Source organism: Prionailurus viverrinus, chromosome E3, assembly GCF_022837055.1.
Source record: "Prionailurus viverrinus isolate Anna chromosome E3, UM_Priviv_1.0, whole genome shotgun sequence".
Classification (NCBI taxonomy): domain Eukaryota; kingdom Metazoa; phylum Chordata; class Mammalia; order Carnivora; family Felidae; genus Prionailurus; species Prionailurus viverrinus.
In genome coordinates, this window is record NC_062576.1 from 13,780,955 (window position 1) to 13,802,739 (window position 21,785).

General features: G+C 44.5%; 1 protein-coding gene across 6 annotated transcripts in view; it reads left to right on the forward strand.

The window, feature by feature from the left end:
- Window positions 1–21,785, forward strand: part of AUTS2 (activator of transcription and developmental regulator AUTS2) — a 1,124,374-nt gene that overhangs the window by 739,554 nt on the left and 363,035 nt on the right. The gene's annotated exons all lie outside the window — the stretch shown is intronic.

Consider the following 21,785-nt stretch of genomic DNA (forward strand, 5'->3'; position numbering starts at 1 on the left):
TTCTACATTGAAGCAGAGAGAGTCTAAGGGAAAGACCAGTAATGTCTCAAGAACAATTTTGTCTTCAAAAGTGGGATAAAAAACAGATTTTTTAAATTAATGAAATTAATAATTTCTACCTAAATAAATAGATAATGACAGTCAATCTGAAGTTCTGTGAAATTACTGAGATCTTTTATTCTTGTGGGGTTTCTTAACCACAAAATCTGTTAGGATTAATGTTTTTTCTTTACCAATTGGTATATAACTACCTAAGACTTTATGTAATCATTTGAAATGCTACAAATGTATTGCCTGTCAACTCCAATAAAAAAGAAGGCAGGTAATTAAAGGGATATCTTGCTGTTAAATAAACTTGCAGTCAATTGCTTGTAAGTAACAGTTAGTTTGATGTGTAGTCAAAGGGCAAGAAAATCAGTGATCAGGAAGGACTAACTTTATAAAATAGCAAAAAGAGGAGTCATTATTGGGGTTGAGATGACTGGCCTGTCAACAGGCATGATGTTTCTTCCCTTGTTTATTATAAATGGAATCTAATGATATCCTTGTTAAGAACATATTCATATAATGAGCTGAAGGTGAAAGACATAAGGCATTCAAGGTCTCCTGTCAGTTTGAGATCTTTTCAGCTTAGGATAACTGAGTCCTTATCCTCCTGCAACCCTAGAAGGACACGACTGTCTCCCAAGATCAGGCGCGGCTTCAAGGTCATGTAATGTGCGCATAACGTGTGTGCATGCACACACACTCCATATTGTTACACTCTGTAAACGGGAAACGGCCATCTTTGATCCAGTGGAAAGGCTCCAGCAGCACAGCAGCCCCTGAGAACAGCTGTTCCAAATCCATCCAGCCCACTAGCTCCTCCTACTAGGGGTGCCCTAATGCTCTCTGCACCTTTGTTCAACAATTCCTTGGTAATCTAGGGTGGAACACACTTTCTCTGGACAGTGAGCTTGTAGTCAGAAGCACTTGTCATGCTCAACTCCTTCAGAAAGAGAATCTATTCAAAGATACCACACTAATTTGATACTCCTAAGTGTTGAAATATTTGTGAAACAAAGTATGTGTTTATAGTGGAGACCTTTTTCATCTCAAAATCGCATGGATATGAGAGACCAGAGCTATTAGAAGGATGATTGACTTTGTGTTGAAGTTCCATTGAAGGTCACTGGACTTTGGAGTCTCTCTCGGGAGCCAAGACACTTCACATTTTGCCAGTAACCATATTAAAATGTGTGTACCTGGCAAGAGTGAGCGAGTCTCATTTGCCGGTTTTCATTCTTTGTATTGGCTGTTCACTATTTCATCAACAAGAATTTTTTTTCAGTGCCAATTTTGTGCCCAACTGGGCCGTATGGGATGCAAGAGAAGGCATAAGTTATGGTCATTCCCCTCATGGGCCTTCCAATAAAGCAAAGTAAATATGTAATCCACTTACAGCCGGTCAATAGCAATATTTTTATTTGTAATGATCCCACATTTCAATTGAAGAAAGTATTTATTATTCTGGGAAGAAAAACATCGGCTGAATTAATGACAGATTCTGAATGGGCGCTGGGCTATATTCAGAATGCAAGTATTTTGCAGTTAGGTTAGGTTGTTGAGGTTTGCCTTCTTTCCTGAGCTCTTATGAATTAGCAAATTCGAAACCGGCTGTTTTCAAATTACATACAATTGGTGCCTACCCTGAGTGTCTGTTTCTCTCCGCCAAGTTTCAACTTGTAACCTATTTTAAAACTTGGTCGTAAACCTCCAAAACCAATGGAATGATAGCAGGCACTACCTTAAATCATAATATTTTCACAAGAACACGTTCAAACTTGAAATAATGACTAGGTTGGAGAAAGAGGGAGGTGAGAAGGGAGGAGGAGACAAGTTTGTGTTTTCTTATTTAAAAAAAAAAAGTTGTTTGAATTAATAAGTTGCTCAGATTTCTGCTGCTTTTTTTCCTAGATAGCCACAGAGAGAAAGCTTTGTTCCTAACAAAAGGACACCTCTGCATCAGCTTAAGATATTTGTAGCATGGCACCTGGTGACAGGGTTGGAGTTAAAAAAAAAAAAATCTCCCATGTGAACATTTTGCAATTCTCTTTACCCTCCTTCCTTTCGTATTGAGCACATAGCTTGATTCCTATCATCCGAGACAATGGCTTGGCAAACCTTTTCTGTAAAGGGCCAGAGAGAACATATTAGCTTTTGTGACCGCGCAGGTTTCTGCCATACGTTCTTTCTTGATTTCTTTTCTCTTTTTCTGTTTTTTTAAACAACACCTTAAAAATGCAGAGACTTGGGGCGCCTGGGTGGCGCAGTCAGTTAAGCGTCCGACTTCAGCCAGGTCACGATCTCGCGGTCCGGGAATTCGAGCCCCGTGTCAGGCTCTGGGCTGATGGCTCGGCGCCTGGAGCCTGTTTCCGATTCTGTGTCTCCCTCTCTCTCTGCCCCTCCCCCGTTCATGCTCTGTCTCTCTCTGTCCCAAAAATAAATAAACGTTGAAAAAAAAATTTTTAAAAAAAATGTAGAGACTAACCTTACGGGCTATACAAAAAGTGATCGCAGGGTGGATTTGGCCTGCAGCTGTAGTTGGCGGGCTCATGCCCTAGAGAAATATGGGGGGCCATCCTGGCTGAGCACAACACTGGGTATGCCAACATGATTTCCCTTTCTACTACTTGCTACATTCTCTGCCGGTCACTGGCTGTCTCAGGAGCTGGTCCCTGGAGCCTGGCTCTCCTGTGTGATGTAATGGTGTGAAATGGTGTTTCCAGTGAAGGGCCTGCGGGGGTAAATGCTGTCTCTAATTAACCTGTTCATTTAGTGCCATTATCCTTTATCTCAAACGCAGTTCTGCTGGGGGAGGATAAGGAAAATGCTTAATTAGACTAACTGTTTCACACTGTCTGTGTTTGCATGATGAACTTTAAAAAGCCTGGGAGATGAAGCTGTCAGTCACTAAGTGTCTTTGGGAGCCTCTTGATTTTTAGTATGTAATAATCATGCGCTGTTATTGAGTGTTGTTGAGTGAAACTTCAGGTGACGGTCTTTGTCCACGATTCTGACCCAAGACATCTGGCTAATGTCCACCAACTGGATAATGTCATTGGCAAGTTGTTGTGTCAGGGATGCTTATTTATTTATTTGCTCACTGCCCTAGTTGGAGTACTTTGCATGGACACTTGTTGTTTGTTTTCTGTCTTCCTCATTAGGCATCAAGTACCTCGAGTACAGGGAGTGTGCCTCGTACTTCTCTGAAGCCTGACGTCTGTTGGAATACCATTGCAGTATTTGTTGCTGCTGGGGCAAAAAAATAAAAAACAAAAATTACCATTTTAATGTATGTGATATAAAATATGCCACTTTAACAAGTGTTGTGTACAGTTGAGTGGCATTAAGGACATTGTGCGGCCATCGTCCATCTCCAGAACATTTTTCATTTTCCCAAACTGGAACTCCCATTTCCATTAAACGATGGCTCCCCATTCCTTCCTCCCCAGTCCCTGGCAACCACCGTTTCTGCTTTTTTCCTCTATGAATTTGACTGCTCTGTGTATCTCATGTGAGTGGAATCATATAGTATTTGTCTTTTTGTGACTGGCTCTTTTCACTTAGCATAATGACCTTAAGGTTCGTCTGTGTTTAGCAGGTATCAGAATTTCCCTCCTTTTTAAGGCCAAGTCGTATTCCATTCTGTGTGTGCTACATTTTGTGTATCCATTCATCCTCCAGGGGACCCTGGGGCTGCCTCCTCCTAGCGGGGATTGTGAATAATGCCACCCCACACAGATCCGAGTCCTGCTTTCAGTTCTTCTGTGTTTATACCCAGACGTGGCCATCACAGTATTTTTGAGACTATTAAAGTGACAACTTTCTTTTAAGCTCTCGATACTTTAAATACTCTTATCAGACTTTTCTGTCATGTATTATAAAAACATTTTATAATAAAGAAATCTGTCACTAGCCCTGATGAACACAAAAGATCATTGAGCACAGACATTTATTCATCCTGTGTAGCAGGCGCTGGGCTCGGCTCTTGATGTGGATGAATTCACTGAGGTCCCCAGTATGTTATCTGCATGTTCAGAAGAGGAAACGAGGCTTAGAGGGGTTAAGAAATTCGACTGAGGTCGCACAGCTAGTACGAGACAGACAGGGCTCTGCTTGAGAACCCAAACTTGTGGACACCATGAATCCATTCAGGAGAGTGGATTACACTTCCATGCCTCATCATATTCTCAGCATGGTTGGTGAGAGGCTTATTTTCCACAGCTTAATGTCACTTTTGAATTTTAAAATCAAATTATATAAAATTACATGTAAAATTCTTTGAAAGCTCTAAAGTGCTATACAAATGTAAAGTATCAAGATTAAACCTTTGGAGGACAAATGTTACAAGGGACAATAAATATATGGAGCAAAAACCGTCTAGATTTTAAACTGCGATCTAAGCATTATGTAAACTAACGAGGGCCCACCTTTGTGATTTTGTTAGAACGTTGTTTCGTGTACCATTTTATTCATATCACTTCCAGTCTTGGTAGGACTGGCACTGCCTTTTCTATGGCTGTTATGCATTTCATGACTTTTTTACCCTAAGATTCTGGGAATAAGCCAGATTTCCCACATAACATTTGTTATCCTTGTAGTAACCCTGGACTAGGAGCCATGCCTTAAACCATCTTTGCAATTGTGCAGCTAGGTCTTGGATGCCAGATAGCTAACAAACTCTCATATGGAAGAGCTGTGAGAATTAATTTGCACTTGCAGAGGCCAGAAGTGAGGCCACTCCATGTGCATAGGTTCTAGAGGGGCAGAGTTGAATTCAGAATAAAATGCACAGGGGGCACCTGGGTGGCTCAGTCAGTTAAGTGTCCGACTCCAGTTCAGGTCACACTCTCACGTTTTATGGGTTCGAGCCCCGGGCCCGGCTCTGTGCTGACAGCTCGAATAGAATGCACAGCTATACAGAGCCTTGGAAAGTAGTAAATGCCATCAGTGGGGGTATCCACACGCAGGCCTGAAAATCCTTTCACAGCAATGAGGTAGAGAGGATTCCTATACTTTGCACTTAATTTCTTCACCTTCAGTCTTGGTGTATCATTATGTTTACTTCACATGGCCTGAGACCTTCATTGAAACTGTTAGGTCTTGTATGGTATTGTTTTCCTCAACACAAGACAAGAGCTAAGAGGTTTTGCCCAGTTTATCTGTTGTACCACGGGCAAATAACTGTGCTGTGTTAGAGTGGCTTGTAAGTTAAACATATTTAGACTAGATCATGGTCGAAGAGATAATGGGCTCAGCTCCTGAGATTTCAGATTCTCCAGAGTCTAGACAGACTGTGTTCGAAACAGGACTGACACTGATCTCAGAGTGAAGTGGTTCGATAGATTTACATTGACTGTTTGATTTAGTGACTTCTCCTGTGCGGTCTTACTGGAACTGTTCAGCCTCCAGCACTAGAAAACTTACACTGTTTCAGTGTAGCATTGGACTCAAGCAAGGGCTTGGGTATTTGGCACAAATGACATTCTCTCCTCTTTTTCTGATTAATGTGCCTCCAGGATCAACCCAAGTTAATGCAAATAGTGGAATATTTGCTCATATAGAGACCCAAAGTACTTAAAATTCACTGCAGGTAGAATTGTTTGTTTAACCATCAGGAGGACAGACTTCGGTAATTTCAGTTGCTTGTGTTGGTTCTGATTTTGTTTTGGTAGAGATTGAGTGTTGGAGACTTTGCCTGGAAGCCAGCCCCTAGCATTGACGTCTGACAGTAACCACAAAAGCAGTCCCCTTTCCGCTGGCAAAGCCAGGCCCACATCCATGGTTGTGATCTCAGGGGAGGGCTCTAGTCCTCAGCTTGGGTTTATGACTGGGAAGCCTGCCTCTTGTAAGGTGGGGAAAAGCAGAGTCAAAGTGACCCCACAGCATTTGAGCTTGGGGGAGCTGTCACATCCAGAGGACTCATCAAGGTCAGAGATGTGGTCCCGCCTGAACTGGCATCCGCGGACTTTGTCAGGGCCAGGTGTCAGAAATGGGTAAATATCAAATTGTATCTGATTAAAAACAGGAGGAAGCAGAGCTCCCCTTACCCTGCTCTAAGGAGCCAAAGTCAGCTGAATGGTGTTTGGGTCCAGATGATTCAAAAACCACAGTCTCCATGACCCAACTGAAGAAATATTCAAAACTAGTCTGAAATATAACAGCCTGTTTTTAAAAATATGCTATCAAACACATTTATCTTTGGCAAAAAATGAATTAAGTATTCTCTCATAATAACCAAATAAATATTCACTAATATAAAAGAATATGGGATAAATACCTCTTACGGTGAGACTGTCAGATTCACGAAATCCCTTTTAAGTAAAAAAACTCTGGCAGTGATCCTACATAAATAATGTTTGATCTGGTCCCAGGATCTTACTTGAATTTATGGCCTATTACATGGGGAAAATACTGAAAGAAGAAGAAGAAATAACATTAAGAAAAACATGAGAATTCTATATCCGAAAATGACTGATTATATAACTATTTTGCCAATAAGATAGTGGTAAGATATAGAGAAGAGGAATGAGGACAACTCACGTGGGTTTTCAGTAATGCAGTCATGAAGGAACAAAATCCAGTCAACATGCAAACGTCCTACATGTTGGCAGGAAGACAGGTTACGCGTGCATACATTTATCAGAACTCAACAAACTGTATACTTGAGATCAGTGCCTTTTACTATTGCAGATTATTCTTCAGTACAAAAAAGGACAAAGTCAAATCAGCTGATTTATTGAGCAACAATTCCTGAGAAAGTTATAGCATTGAGCAATTTAGGGAGAGAAATTTCTTGGCCTTCAGGAAAGTTACATATTCTTTGTTTTTTTAAGGTTTATTTATTTTGAGAGAGAGAGAGAGAGAGAGAGCAAGCCTGAGTGCATGTGCATGGGGGAAGGGGCAGAGAGAGGGGGCAGAAAGAATCCCAAGCAGACTCTGGACTGTCAGCACAAAGCCCGACGTGGGGCTCAAACCATGAGATCTCACGAAACTGTGAGATCATGACCTGAGCCTAAATCAACTGAGCCACCCAGGTGCCTCCACAAATTCTTAATAATAAGAATTAAATAGGGGCGCCTAAGCGGCTCAGTTGGTTAACGTCCGACTTCGGCTCAGGTCATGATCTCATGGCTGGTGAGTACGAGCCTCGCGTCGGACTCTGTGCTCAGATCTCGGAGCCTGGAACGTGCTTCGGATTCTGTGTGTCCCTCTCTATCTCTGCTCACCTCCATTCACTCACTCACTCACTCTCTCTCTCTCTCTCTCAAAAATAAATAAACATTTTTAAAAATTTTTAAAAATCAACAGTGAATGAGGCATTGAATTCTGGATCTCATGGAGCCTTCAAGATTAGCATCACTCCTTTTCTAAATATAAAAAAGCTGAAACCCCAAACATTTTAGAAAATTGTCCAAAGAAAATTAGGGACCAAATTTCACCAAGTGGCAAGACGTTAATCTTAAAGCTTCTTCTTCTTTCCCCTTTGTCCTGTCAACTTCCTCCTCCTCCCACCTGTTAACTGACCCCAAGGGTCTGTTTTCAGTTCTCTTTGGCTTTCTCTTTATGTTGTACTCTCCTTGACCGATTCATTTCAATGTTAGTAGTTCTTCATTCCATCGGTAAATACCTTTGAGTTCTTACCACATGCCCAGCAATGTTTTGTGAGTGAGCAGTATGGCACTGAACCACAGGCTAAGGCTTTCGCTCATAGAGCATATTTTCTACTCATATCCGTGCACGTGGAGCCCTGAGAGTGATTTCCCAGACCAGTGTTCTCACCCAATCCAGACTCCATTGCCCCATAGCTTCCCTGGTGAATCACAGCAGTACCTTAAGCTCCACGTAGCTATAATCTCATCTTTGGCTCTTCTTGCTGAACATCTAGGTCAACCAATTTTAATTCCCTAAACTCTAACACATTGTTTTTTTTCTTTTATCTGTTCAGAATCTCCTTGTTTCCTCACTTCTCCCTTGGAATGTTCCAGTAGCTTTCTAATTCATTTGTCTGTCTCCCGTTGTCCTCAGCTCTGATCATATACATCACTGCTTGATTTTTTTTCTCCTAAAACATGTCTCCTATATCAACGGTTTCTCAAATACACACACACTCACTTACGTGCTCTTTTCTTTGGGTCTTGTTTGCCTTACAAATTAAATGGAAACTCCTCTATCTGGCAGTAAAGACTATTGTAAAAGGTCTTATTACATCTCCACAAATAGGTACCTGCTCGAACGGTAGCCACGGTGCATTCTTGGCCGCTGCCTTTAACATGTCCCCCATTTTCTGTCCCTCTGTGCTTGCTCTCTCTGTTTGTCACCTGGATGCACTGTGCACCACCATCCCCACCCAGAACTCATCAGCCTCCGTTCCGCTCACACCACCTTTTCTAAGGGACCTTTCTCTGTCTGAACACCACGATTCTTCCCTCCTCTGAAAACAACTAATGTCTCGCTGCACTGCATTATGGTTGTTCTCGTACATTTTTATTAAAATAACCTGACGTATTTTCATAAAATGACACATCCTCATTTGAAAAAAATTAAAATGTACAGAAGAGTAATGAAAGTAAAAACCACTTGAAATCTCTTCACCCGAAGATACCAATTCTCAAGCATCCCTCCAGACCTGTGTGTGTGTGTGTGTGTGTGTGTGTGAGCGTACACAAACATTTATGAAGTCTATACATTTGTCCCTAAATGAGATCCAATTCTACCTGCTTTTTTTCCTGTTGATACATTCTGGTGCTTTTGAAACGTTCCTCACTAGAGAACCAAACTATAGTTTTCAGCGGCTGCATGATCCTTCATCGTTCGGCTTAACCGGAATCTAACCGCTGCTTGTTTTGTCTGGGAGCTGGCCTTCCTCCCTCCATCAGCAGGTGTGAGGAGGTTGTTCTCCCGTGTGCTAGCTCATGTGCTCAGCACAGCCATATAAAATACAAGCGAGCAGTCTGTCGTGGGCCTCGACGAGAACTGTTGTGACCGTCCACTCCGTGCGGTTCAGGACCTGACAAAACCGTTTGGAGATCTTGAAAGAGGTTAGAGAGGACTGACCTAAAATCCCGAGTAAGATTGCAGCCTTTGTAAAAAACTGTTTTTTGTGTTGTGTTAACTGCTTTGAACAGCGCTGTCCTTCCACCGCCCGCGAGAAAGCCATTCATTGTTCCTCATTACATAATCTGCAGAGAGCTTCCCCACCCAGAGAGGAGCATGTCCCGCTCCCCTCTTCCCAGCAGCTGAAAGCGGAGTCTGTCCTGTGCCTCTGAGGGTTTCTTCACAGCGCAGGCCTCATGCTATCCCTAATTAGCCGGAGCACTCCCAGCCAGAAGCCCCGGTGCCCGGCCTTGACAAAAGTCTGCTTTTTCCAGGGAAAAGGCAAAGCCCGCCTCTCTGTCTAGGGGCACCTCCGGGAGACCAGCAGAGCAGGGTGGTGGGGAGCTCTCCCATCAGTCAGTGCGGGGAACCTGCTGCATTCTCTAGTGACCTGCGGTGTGCTGCCTCCCCTCCCTGCAAAGAGGGGTCCATCAGACTATGCCTTTGTCCTCCACCGGCACACCTAAGCACCACGAGACAGGCCCCTTCCGCGTGATCCTGAGCGTTCAGTCCCGTCCCTTCCCCGTTTTGGGCTTCGGCGACCGATCTGCCAGCCATCCCACAGCCAACCTCCAGCCACTTGTGTTAATGATGTATGCGATTAGCAGCCTATAGTAGTTCATTAGAGAAAGAAAAAAAGGAAAGAAAGAAAAACCGTGAGATCGTTTGCCTGTCACTGTGAAGTGAAGCTTGACGGGAACATCCTCACTGTCCCTCCCCATCGCCCCTCCTGCCGTGTGTCTGTGATCTTCTGTGCGCATGCTCTCACAGTTGCCTGTGTTCCGTGGCTCTGCCATTTGCTCAGTGGGGGGACATTTCCTTAGCCGAGCAATGCACTGCTCTGCCTGAGGGATTGAGAACATATTGCTTGGCAGGTGGGCCTGCTCAGACGCACTGACTGTTGTTTCAGCACTGACAGGGAACATACATCATGCGGGCCCATTATGCCAGCATAAATCCATGGTAACCTGTTCAGAGGGCTGCAACCAGCAAACAAAGTGTCTGGGCCTTAATAGGTGATATTTTTGAAACATATAATTGGGATCTGAGAAGTAATTCTGGATGACAGGCCACTCCTTCTGCCATCTTAACAGAAGCTGGGCCTACAGCAAAATACCACTCCTGTCGTACCGCAGAGCGACGACGATTGCCATTCTAGCTCAGCTCCAGGCAGCTGTGCACGGGGCCGACTGTGCCAAGAGACTGTCTGTGGAGGGAAAAGAGCCTTCAGCTTTGAGGTCTTTCCTTTATGCCTTGGTGCTCACCGCTGGCAAAAACCTGCTCCTGGGACCGTCACTGGAGAATGTCAGAGGCGCTCTCCTTCGCCTACTAATACGAGCTTGAGAGGGACCTAGAGCTTGCTTGTGGTGTTAGCTAGTGGACACATAGGCCTCTGAGTAGAGATCCCTGGCTGTTCTCATGAAGAGAAGCTCTTCATTTCCGCGGTGGGCTGCAGGGGAAGAGTGAGGTATCGTTCAGGTCCTGGGCAGAGCACACAGGGTCCGGATATCACAGCCTGGGTCCTTCCCTGGAAAGGTGGATGTGCGGCTCCACAGATAGGCGGCGGGAGAGATTGGCACAGCCCTGGTTACAGTCGACACCATTTCCTGAGTTCCAGAGACCCGGCAGGGGGAAGCGTTTGGTTCAGGTTGTCATAAAGCCAGTCTTCTTTCGGAGCGGTGTGCGTTTTCCTCCCGACACGCAGCCTGTGTCCCCGCACTCTCCTGGTGCAGACCGCCCGCAAGACTGACGCCCCTGCACTTACGCACCAGCCACTTTCCACTTCCCCCCCTGCGCTGTGTTCTCCTCGTGGACAGGTGTCATGCCTTATCTGGGCTTCGCAGAGTGCTGGTTTCCTGGTAAATGCAGAAGGAATGAAGAAAGGAAGATGCTCATTCGTTGTTGACTTTTCTTGTATCTTCTTGATTTCCAAGAAACCACAACTCTGGCCTTTGAGTATGACTTGCCAATTAAATTAAAACTGGGTGGCAATATTGTATTATTTCGTTTTCATTTCTGCCAGACAACCCAGCCAGTATTAGCACAGCCTGGTCTGCGTGCTAGAGGATCTGCATTCTGTCTTGCCACAGAATTAATTTCCTTAAAGCAAACTAGAAGATGTCCTCAGGGGATCGAGGACCTTTGAAACTGTAAAGACCGAGGGGGAGACGGTTAGGAATATGAGCAGTAGCAGTCAGTGTCTAGAACAGTTGCCTGAGAGCCTGGCATACCATGGTGACCATCAGAGACATGGGATCATCACACCCTACAATGGCCCAGCCACCATTCTGCTGGTTACGCTGTTTGCTCATGCTTCTACTCAACAGTGTGGTTGGTGATGACACAGCACTTTGCCAACATAGAAAGTTTCACGCAAATACAGACTCGGGTGCCCTGTCTCCAGACACTGTAGGTTAGGAGACCTTTCGTGGGGCCTGGGCATTTGTACTTTTGAAATGTTCTCCACACGGTTTGGATCCAATCAGTCCGTGGACTTTGGTTATGGGAGCACTGGTTAGGAACACAATACTTGAGAATCTGAGTATTTCCTTCAGTCTTAACTACTGCCTGGGACAAATACTGGTACATCCTTCCCGGAGCATTTTCCTGAAATAAATCATGATGTCTTAGCTGCTTTGAGGGGCCCTGAGAGCTCCTTGCAAGAAAGAAAACCAAGAGGGTTTTCGGGATGTAAGGAAAACATCATTTAGTATATTTCCATATCTATTGACAGGTCTGCCTCTGAAATAATCTTTTGTTTTTAAATGACTTAATTTGTTTTAAATAAAAAGGCTTTATCGAGATACGATCGCATAAAGCTCACCCTTTTAACGTCTACAGTTCACTGATTGTTAGTATATTCGCAGACATTTAGTATCTCACACAACCAACACCACTGTCTAATTCCAGAACGTTTTCATCACACCGAGAAGAAACCCCATACCCATGCCTTCCTGCCTCCAGCCCCTGACAACCACTCATGTACTTTCAATCTGTATGGATTTGCCTTTTCCAGATGTTTAATCTCTGAAATATCATATGCTGACTGGACATGAATTCAGTTATGTTTTTAAATATCTCTAAAGAAAAATTTTCCAACTTCCAGCGAGGGTTCCTGGGTCTGACATGTTACATGTTGAGAAAGATTTCACTTGTGTCTTTTACTGACTTCAATTGCATTAGCTTCTATAATAACTCCTATTCCCTTCTTTATTTTGTCTCTCACTTATCATTTCACCAACCCTCAAATTCTTTATAGATGCAAACATCATTATCAAGTCCCTTCCAACTTATCTGTAGGATGACTGATCTCGATATTCCTAGGCCCCTCCTCGGATTTGACCAGTGTTTCCATTTCCTCCTCCCATTCACCTAAATAAGGAAGTATCCACTCCTTTCTCTAAGGTGGGCACCTCCATTTGTGTGCCCTCTTCCATTTCTTCCCTCCTCCTCCTCCAGAACCTGGCTTTTGACTCTCTTCATTTCCGTTCTTCAACTTCCAGAAAGACTCAAGAGTTCATGCTTTTAAAAAATTGCTTGGCTCCTGCTGCCCCTTGAGGTACCATTCTATTTTCATTTCCTTCACTGTCAAGTCTTTTGGAAGCACAGTTTGTTCTCGTGGTTGGTACTTCTTTTCCCACCCGCTCCCGCCTAACTTCTTGCACTCGTGAGTCTACCTTTATTAGTTTGCTGAAATTTCTCTTTGTGGTTCATGGCGTCATCGTATTTGCCAAGCCTGGTAACTTCCCTGGTCCCTTTCCCCATGACCTTTAGGTCACACAGAACCCTGTTGGCCATCCCTCCGTCTTGAAACCCTCTTTTTCTTCTGGTTTCCGTGATACTCCACGTTCTCCTTCTACCTTGGGCTCCATTGCTCCATGCCTTCCTAAATATGGATGCCCCCTCTTTTATCTGTCTCTTTATTTTCTCTCTTTCCAGTCTCATAACACCATCTGGCTCCTAACTATGTGGATAACTTCCAAAACTATCTTCACCACTTGGATGTCCTGCCAGCTTCATAGACTCATTGCTCAAAACAGAACTCACACCCTGGCAGGCTCTCGTGCTTTCCCTAATTCTGGCCATAGAGTGACCCAGGGTTGAAAATTTGACTTAGTTCTTTCTTTCAACTCCTTGGTTGCCATGGCTGACAGCCATCGTGTATGTAACGCCCTTTTGTTCTGTCTGGGCTGTACTTCTTCATCTGTTGTCCTACTTCTTCATGCCGTTGTCCAAAGCCAGGCCTTTGTTTCTCGTACCTGGACTGTCACCAGGCCCCATTCCGTCTTACGCATGGCTGCCAGACATCAGTCCTCCTTCCAAATGAATGTGAGTATGCCATTTCCTTAGGCAGCCTTCCAGGCTCCTTAACCCTACTGAATACATCCTGTACTCCTTCACCTAACTTGTAAGGCCTTCTACAACCTGAACCTTGTCTTCCCTTCAGACCCATTCTGTACTCTTCCTCCCTCCCTGTGTTCTAGCCCAAGCAAAACCCTGGTCATCTTTGTCTTCCGCCTCTACAACCTGTTATTCCAGACCCCTGCTTATCCTGTGCCTTTCATCCAAAATGACATCCTTTATTTCTGCCAGCATGATCTTGTGTGTTGAAATTCTCAGATCCTTCAAATCCCTTCTCCTCCGTGAAGTCTTAGAATAGGATTTCTCTCTCTTTTGGATTTCCAGAATTGTGTGTGTTGGGGGAGGGGGAAGGACTTGTGGCTCTTTGTCTCATATTCCAATTATTTATGTGCCTGTCTTATCCGCTCCCCCAAAGGTAGAAGGCCTGCCTTTTCATTGTTATAACTCCTGTACCAGCTGGTAGAGTGTTTTAAATATAGAGTATTATGGATAAGTATTTCTTGAGTGAGTGAAACTTTTAGCCTGTGTAATATGTAGAAGAGGTAAAAAGCTAAACTTGTTCACGACAGTCTTCGTGTCAGTGTCAGGAGAGTTCTCTGTCATTTTGGCCTGTTATTGTTTTCAGTCAATCCAAGCACAAGGCTTGGATGAAGGAAACGAGAGAATTGTAGCAAACCTGCCAGCATCTTCATTGACTTGTCTTGTATCTGCATAATGTTTTATACCATTTGAAAGGACTTTTGCATTTTACCTGATCCTCTATATAGCCATGTAAGGTTACGGAAGGCTGGCGATTCTCACATTCATCAGCTCATAAATGAGGGAAATGCGGTCTGGTGAGTTTTAATGACTTAACCAATGTTAGCTTATTAGACAGTGGCAGAGCCTGGACAAAGGGACACGTCGGCTGTCTTTATTCAAAGAGCTGTCGCGTGAAGGAACTACATCTTGGGTTTTTTTTTTAATTATTATTATTCTTTATTTCCTCAGAGGATAGAAAATGTACAGGTGATTCAAGCTAAATTAAGGAAAAACATTGTTTATCAGATCCACTCCAAGGTGGTATTTACTACTTTCATCGTTCAGGTGGAGCTCAGGTAGGGCAACCCGGCCAACCAGGTGTAGGACATTCTGTTGAAATGAGCCACTCAAAAGGTGCAAGACGACCAAGGTCCCTTCTGAGTCTGCAATTCTGTGATTCCTTTTTAGGTTGGGACCGTGGTACTCTACTCAATAATCCAAGTTTCGATTTCTGTCTTTCTTTAAAACGTAACCTGAAGCAGATATAGCTCTGGTGTGAGATGACGTACTGTCCGGGTCTTAAACCTTTCGCAGAATGCAGACCTCACCTTCTCCTAGCCATTCTCTCAGTGGACCGCCTGCAGGTGGAAATATAAAAGAACATATTTTCACCCAGTCCTTCAGTGCCTACAGTTGCCAACCCAGGGGGAAAAAAAATGAAATATGCAGAAAATTTCACAGATGCCATCATCACATGTAGCTGGCCCAGTCTGGCAACTCCAGGCACCTGTCTGGTGTTACGGACATGGCGAGCAAGCCCAACGATCTCTCAGAATGGCATGTTCTGTTGGAAGGACGTTGGTGACTCTAATGAGCTCCAAACTTTTCCTTGAAATGGGAAGTTGCCTAAAAAGGCAACTACTGCGACACAGCCAAATGGAAATCATGATATTTCACTGAACTCAGAACCAGATCTGCCTTTTTTTTTCTTTACAGAAACATTTTGTGTGCCATGTGCCTTGGGAGCCAAAAAGAAATCATACGTTGGCTCCCTGTTCCACTTTGCTAAGCTCAGATACTGTAAATACCCTCCTCTCTCTCATAACATTAAATTTTTCATGAATTCATCATAAAGGAGCCACTTTGTAGGTTTGGCTGGTACCAGTGAAAGACTTCATTTTCTATTTCACAGTAACTTTTCAGTGCAAAAAAATTATGGGTGCAATGTTGAAAGACTAGAATTATTCATCAAGTCTTCACTGCCTGAAAATGAAGGGAATTTTTCTGAAACCTATCTGGGAGAATGCAGACACAGACATGCATATTTTAGATGGTGCTACATCTCAGCCATAGCCACCTAATCTTTCTCGAGGGAATTAGGGCTAAAAGAGGACACGCGCTTTCTCGTTGCTTTATGGATTCATTCAAGAGTCCACACAGCCCACAAATTTTCCCCTTACCTTCCAGGGTTCCTATAACTCACTAGCGCACTAAAGAGTAGAATATTTCATTGTATCGATGGAAATACCAGTAGCTTTAGAGTTGGATGCAAAAGGTGTACTTCAAGACGCAGCATGATAAAAAGCAACGCTATATCAGAATCCCTGGGAAGGCTTGTTAAAACTCATGCTAGGCCCCACCCCAAGAGTTTCTGATTCAGTGGATCTGGGTTGGGGCCCAAGAATTTGCTTTTGTTTTTGGACACGTTTCCAGATGTTGGTGCTGCTGGCCTTAGGACTACACTTTAAGAAACACTGGTATATTGAAAAGAACATCAGATCTAGAAGTTTGGAAACCTTGGCTCTAGTCCTAGCTCTGTTTTCTCTTGAACATGAGGCTTTGGCTAAGTCTCTGGGCCTCAGTTTCCTCATCTGTAAAGGAAGAGTTGTGAGTGCTGCTCTAAGTGACCTACTGTTGCTTTGAGAATAAAATCTGACAATCTGTGAGAAAACAGCACTTCTGGAGGGACTTGTGTTATAATTCCCAAAGTGAGAAGATGCTTTAAGATACAGGCATTCTGTGCAGCATGGACACATGAGCCATAATTCTGCTGCTGTGCCAAGGAGGGGCCCACAAAGAAGAGATGTGAAGCTGCAAAGATTCAGGGAACCCCTCCCACCTCTAACCTATCTTGAAAAAGCCACAGCTTTTTTCGTGTTCTGTACCGTGTCGTCAGGCTGTATTGGAACCATGTCTCTCAAACTTCTCTGTGACTCAGAACTCCTTAGGACACTTGTAAATGTACAAAGGCCAGGCCCTGTCCTCTTTGAAGGAGCCTGGGCCTCCAGGTGATTCCTGTATACTCGAGAATTTGAGAACCACTATACCTGTGCTAGTAGCTCTAAAATCATACTCTACACACTGGTTCTCAACCTTGTCTGGAATCACCCAAGCCACCCTTAAGTCCCATATGCATGGACCACGAATGACCAAACTGGGAGGGGTGGGGTCTAAGTATCAATCGCACCTCACAAGCTCCCCAGTTACTGAAATTTGCAGCCAAGGCTGAGAACCACTGATGTAGAAAGAGTCCTCTGTCATCATATCAGCACCCATGATGTCTGTATTTGCTTGTCTCTTTCCCACATCATACGGTAAGAATATTGAGGGCAGCTCTGTGTGCCCAGAATCCGGCCCGAGTGCCTCACACTGCTTTGGATGTTCCAGGCATGCTGGTGTTAATTTGGAATGAATGAACCGCCCCGTTACGTTCAGATGACGTGCCAACAATCTGTAGAACCTAGTCAGCCCCAACTATGAGTTACTCTTTCGAGTGACGTGAGTCAGAGAAGCCTGCCTTTGCAGATCTTTGAGAGTGCCGAGGAAGGAAACAAATGAGTACGTTCTGAACACCTGCCGTGTGCCCACCATTTCCGTGTCTTCTCCCTCTACAACAGACATGAATTGTCCCTGTTTTCTTCTGAGGGGAGAAATGGTAGCAGCAGATTGCCCGAGGCGGGAAGCATGAGAGGGCCTGTTGGTCTCCAGAGTCCAGGTTCCTTTCTGGTTCTTCTCTTCCCACCTCTTGGATCTTCTCCTGCCCTCACCCCCATCCCCCTTCCCTCCCTGGCCTGCTCCTGCGGGACGCCCAGTGGATACCTCTTCCCTCCGAACCACGTAGGATCCTGCTCAGAACTTCCCGACTTCTCCGGTGAGCCTTCCTCTGGGAAATTCTCACTGACCCAGGACTTGATGAATTGCCTGACCGTCTTCTAAACTGGTCAGGTGCCCCCCCGGCATGCTGTGAGCCGTGGTGTAAAGCGTATCCCCTTAGCTTTGTAACTGTTTACTTAATTCTTCCTCCGGTAGACAGGAGGCTCCTTGAGGGCACAACATGTTTCTTGCTCATCTTTGTATTCCCTCAGCCTGGAGTATTTCCAAGCCCGTTGGAGGCACTCAAGAAGTTTTTTTAAAGAGTGAGTGACAGCAGAAACTCATCCGTGAGCAAAGTTCTCCTGAAACATTTCAGTATGTGTGCATGTGTTATGCTTGAGAATATTTTAGAAACATTTTCCAGATTTAATTGAGGCTTCTGGGAAGCCTTGCTGTGTTCTTCCTTGCAAAAAATAGAAGGTCATTACCAGGAAGTCTCAGTGTACCATATTTATCTGGTGAGTTTTGAAAATACTGAGTAATGGGACTAATGACTCAACGTAGTATTTTCCAAACTGTGAGGTAATCTTTGGACTTTGCAAGATTATTATATTAAGTGTACTTCTTAGTCTGTCAGTAAAAAATAAAAAGCCTGTATTTTCACATTAGAATTCAAAGAACATCTGCTGCGTATTGTAAATAACATATTTTGAAAACCAACTGATGCATACTCAGCCTGCCTCCGCCTGCTAACTATAGCAGGTCCTTAAGATAAGATTCAGTGTGCCATTGGTACGGCTCTTGTGTTGACATCCCACCATCTTCCATAAATCTCCAGAAGCCATTGGCCCCCTCAATACACTCGGCAGTGTGGGGTTTTCAGTTTCCTGTTCCCTAGTGGGATTAGAAAAGGGTCTGTATTCCTGGAGAATCGGGAGCCCTGGAGAAGGTGTTTCTTCTCAAGGAGATGAGCTTCGGTTTTCTCCGGGGGGGCCTTCCTTACCCCTGAGGATGTGAGACCTCAGAGAGCCCCCAGGTGCCTGCTGCAAGCGGTCACGCCTGACAGGAGGGGTCGTGTTGACTTCCAGGCCTGCCGGTAGGGGGTAGGGGAGTGGGCCCCAAGAGGCCGGAGCTCTTTGTCTGGGGCTCTGGGCTCCCGGCTCCTCCGTCTGGGGCGCGCATCGGCACAGCAGCCCTGTGCGCGTCCTCCAGCCCGAATCTCACCTCCTCGTGGGACTGAAAACCTCACTCAGCTTTTCCCCCCATTCCTTCTCAGTTTGTCTTGTTAGCAGTCTTTCTTCGCAAGTAAGCACCATATGTCTTCCTTGGGAACTTGTTTTCAGGAGATTCCCCGGCGCGTGTGTGCTGGCTCGGAAGAGAGGAAGAGGGTGTTGGGCATGCCAGCAGTACTCACCAGAGCGCCAGATTTCGCAGAGGGCCCTCCGCGCCCATCTGCCTCTCGGGCTGGTTTGTTCAGAAGCGGGAACACAATATTTCACTGGAGTTTGCCGGGGTCACAGAAGACAGCCCAGCTGATGAGCAGGGTTTCTGAGCCCGCGTGCCCTCCTTCTCGTGGCCCCCCGTTAGCCCTGGGAGGTTGTCACACGAGCACCTTTCCGCTGACACCGGTCTCTGTGGTCGTGGAGAGGGTAGCACAGGTTGGTCATGAACAAGGGACTCTATGCTCTTCCTCCGCTTCCTCCCCTTAACTGGTCGCTGGTGCCAAAGCATGCAACTAATACTGTTCTGCTTTGGAAATAATTTGGTTTCTGTAACGTGGGGTCCACCGCCTGACTTCTGCGCTGAATACCTGTCTCCTTTCAAAGCCTACCATTGAGCATCCAAGTTGTCTTTTTTCCTCTTCCCTTTCTCCCTCGTTCTTGTGCCCCGGCTGTCTTTTATCAAAACAGACAGACGGTTAGCACTGACTCCTCATGGCAAGCAGCAGCTTGGCACGTTTTCTGGATTCACCTTGACATCTTTTCGGCAAAGAAAAAACAAGGGCTGAGAACCCGTTCTATTCCTTTTGGCTTCCACGGGAGTTACCTCTTTTAAAGCTGCCTCACGAACAGCCCTGCGGGTGGTTATTGCTTGATACCTGTCTCCCTGGAGGTTTTACCATTTGCTTTGAAAAGGAGGGCTGTTTTCTATTCCCTCGAGAACTCCCCTTACATGGGTGTCTGTGTGCACGCGCGCACGCGTGTGTATATGTTCCATGTGCTGTCAATTAATAATGAAAAAGTAAGACCACACCTCTTCATTGTCGTTTTTCCCTAAGAATCAGTGTCCATGCCGTTTCTTCTTTTGAGTTTTCCATGTGCCAAGGGGCTGTGCATGGTTTCATGGCATTCTAACAGCAGCCTTTTGAAGAAGTGCCCCCGTCCCAGATGGGGAGACTGACGAATGACAGGTTATGTACCTTGGTGGAGCCAAGACTGGAGTCCACGCGTTTGGACTTGAATGCCCAGGCTGTTCACATATAAACTAAACTGTTCCTGGGTCTCATACGTGATGTCGGTCATTTGAATTTTGCCGACCATAGTCCTGTATACTCTGTCTTTGTCCTTGGGAGGATTTGATCTCAGCAGAAAGGAGGTGGGTGGGATAAACTGTGTTCTCAGGTTCTTAGGGAAAAGACACACTCCCACCAATATCTGTGGCCCATTAGACCAGAGATTCCCAGTAGCATGGAGGAAACTGACCCTTGTGGTGGGGAAGGTATGGCAAGGACCACAGGAAAGAGAGTGGATATCTAGTTCTGATGCAGTGAAGGCTGACAAAGGAGTTACAATAATCACAAGATAATCACTGTTCCAAAACCTCACGTTGTTGCCCTCATTATAATAGCTGCCAGTGGCTGAACATATGTACTACATACTGGGCATTGATTGGACGCTTTATGTATGCTTTCATTTAGTCCTCCCCCCTAACCCTATATAAAATAGGATTATCTCATTTTACAGAGACGAGTAGGTTCAGAGTGGTTTTCCTAGCCCAAATTCACTCCGGTCTTAAATGAAAATATAAAAGCTGAGATCATCCGAAAGCTTGTGTATCGTCAAAGCCTGTGCTCCATTCCTTCCTTCTTGCCAGCTTCTCTACCCATTTTGAGAATTAATCAGAATCATTATCATCATTAGGAGGTTATCTTACTAGTAAAGGAAAGAAACTGATGGATCTTACGTTTGTGGACCAGAGTGTGAGATTGAGCTGAGTATGTAAAGATTTGCTCCCCTGCTCTCATGGACGCGCTTACAGCTTATAGTGGTCCCAACAGCCAGCTGCCACGTCCTTAACAGAGGTGGAATTTCAGTTAACAGCTTTGTAATTGAGGAATGTTTCCAGAATCATCAGTGTTTGGCAACTTTGTAGATGAACATAGATTATAGGTTTAAGGAGTCTTCTGAGTTCAGAGTAGCTGGGAATGTATACCCCACTCTACCCTTCGACTAGCCGTTTGGACCCAGGAACCTCACTCAGTTCTCTTCAACTTCAATGGTTTTAATCTGTACATCATATTAGAAAATTCCAAGGTTTGTTTTAGCTCTAAATGATGGCTGTTTGCTTTCAGGAGTATTTATGTTACACAAATGGGAGGAGCCCTCTGACCCACTGAAGTATGTATACTTAGGTAATTGAGAAAGCCATTTGTATGCTGTCGACATTTGATTTGTTATTTCTTATTTATTTATTTTTAAATGTTTGTTTATATGTTTTGGGGGAGAGAGAGAGAGTGAGTGTGAGCAGGGTAGGGGCGGAGGGAGAGAGGGAGAGAGAAAATCCCAAGAAGGCTCCATGCTTAGCATGGATTGATTTCACAACCATGAGATCATGACCTGAACGGATATTGACTTGGACGCTTAACCAACTGGGCCACCCAGGCGACCCAACATTTGATTTTTTAAAGACAGCTTTCTTGTGGTGTAACCAACATGCAATAAACTGCACATATTTGAAGTGCACAGTTTGGTAAGTTTTGATATATCCACCCGTGATACCATCACTGCAATCAAAATAATGAGCCTATATGTCACCCCAAAGTTTCCTTGTGCCACTTTGTGGTCCCTTCCTCCTGCTTCATGCCCGTCCCTCCCCACCAAAACCACTGATGTGCATTTATTGTCCCTGCAGATTACTTTATTTGCTTAGAGAATTCTAGAACTGTAATCATCTAGTATGTTTTTTTTTTGTCTTCTTTCATTCTGCATAATGAGAGATTTATCCACGTTGGTGCATGTACTAGCCCATAAATAAAGTATTTTTCCATTTATTTAGGTTTTCTTTAATTTCTCTTAGCAACACTTTATATTTTTCAGTGAACAGGTCTTTCACATCTTTTGTCAGAATTATCTCGAGATATTTCATATTTTCTGGTGCTATTGTAAATGATAAAATTTTCAAGTTTCAATTCGGTTTCTGATTGTTGCTATTATAATTGATTAGTACAATTG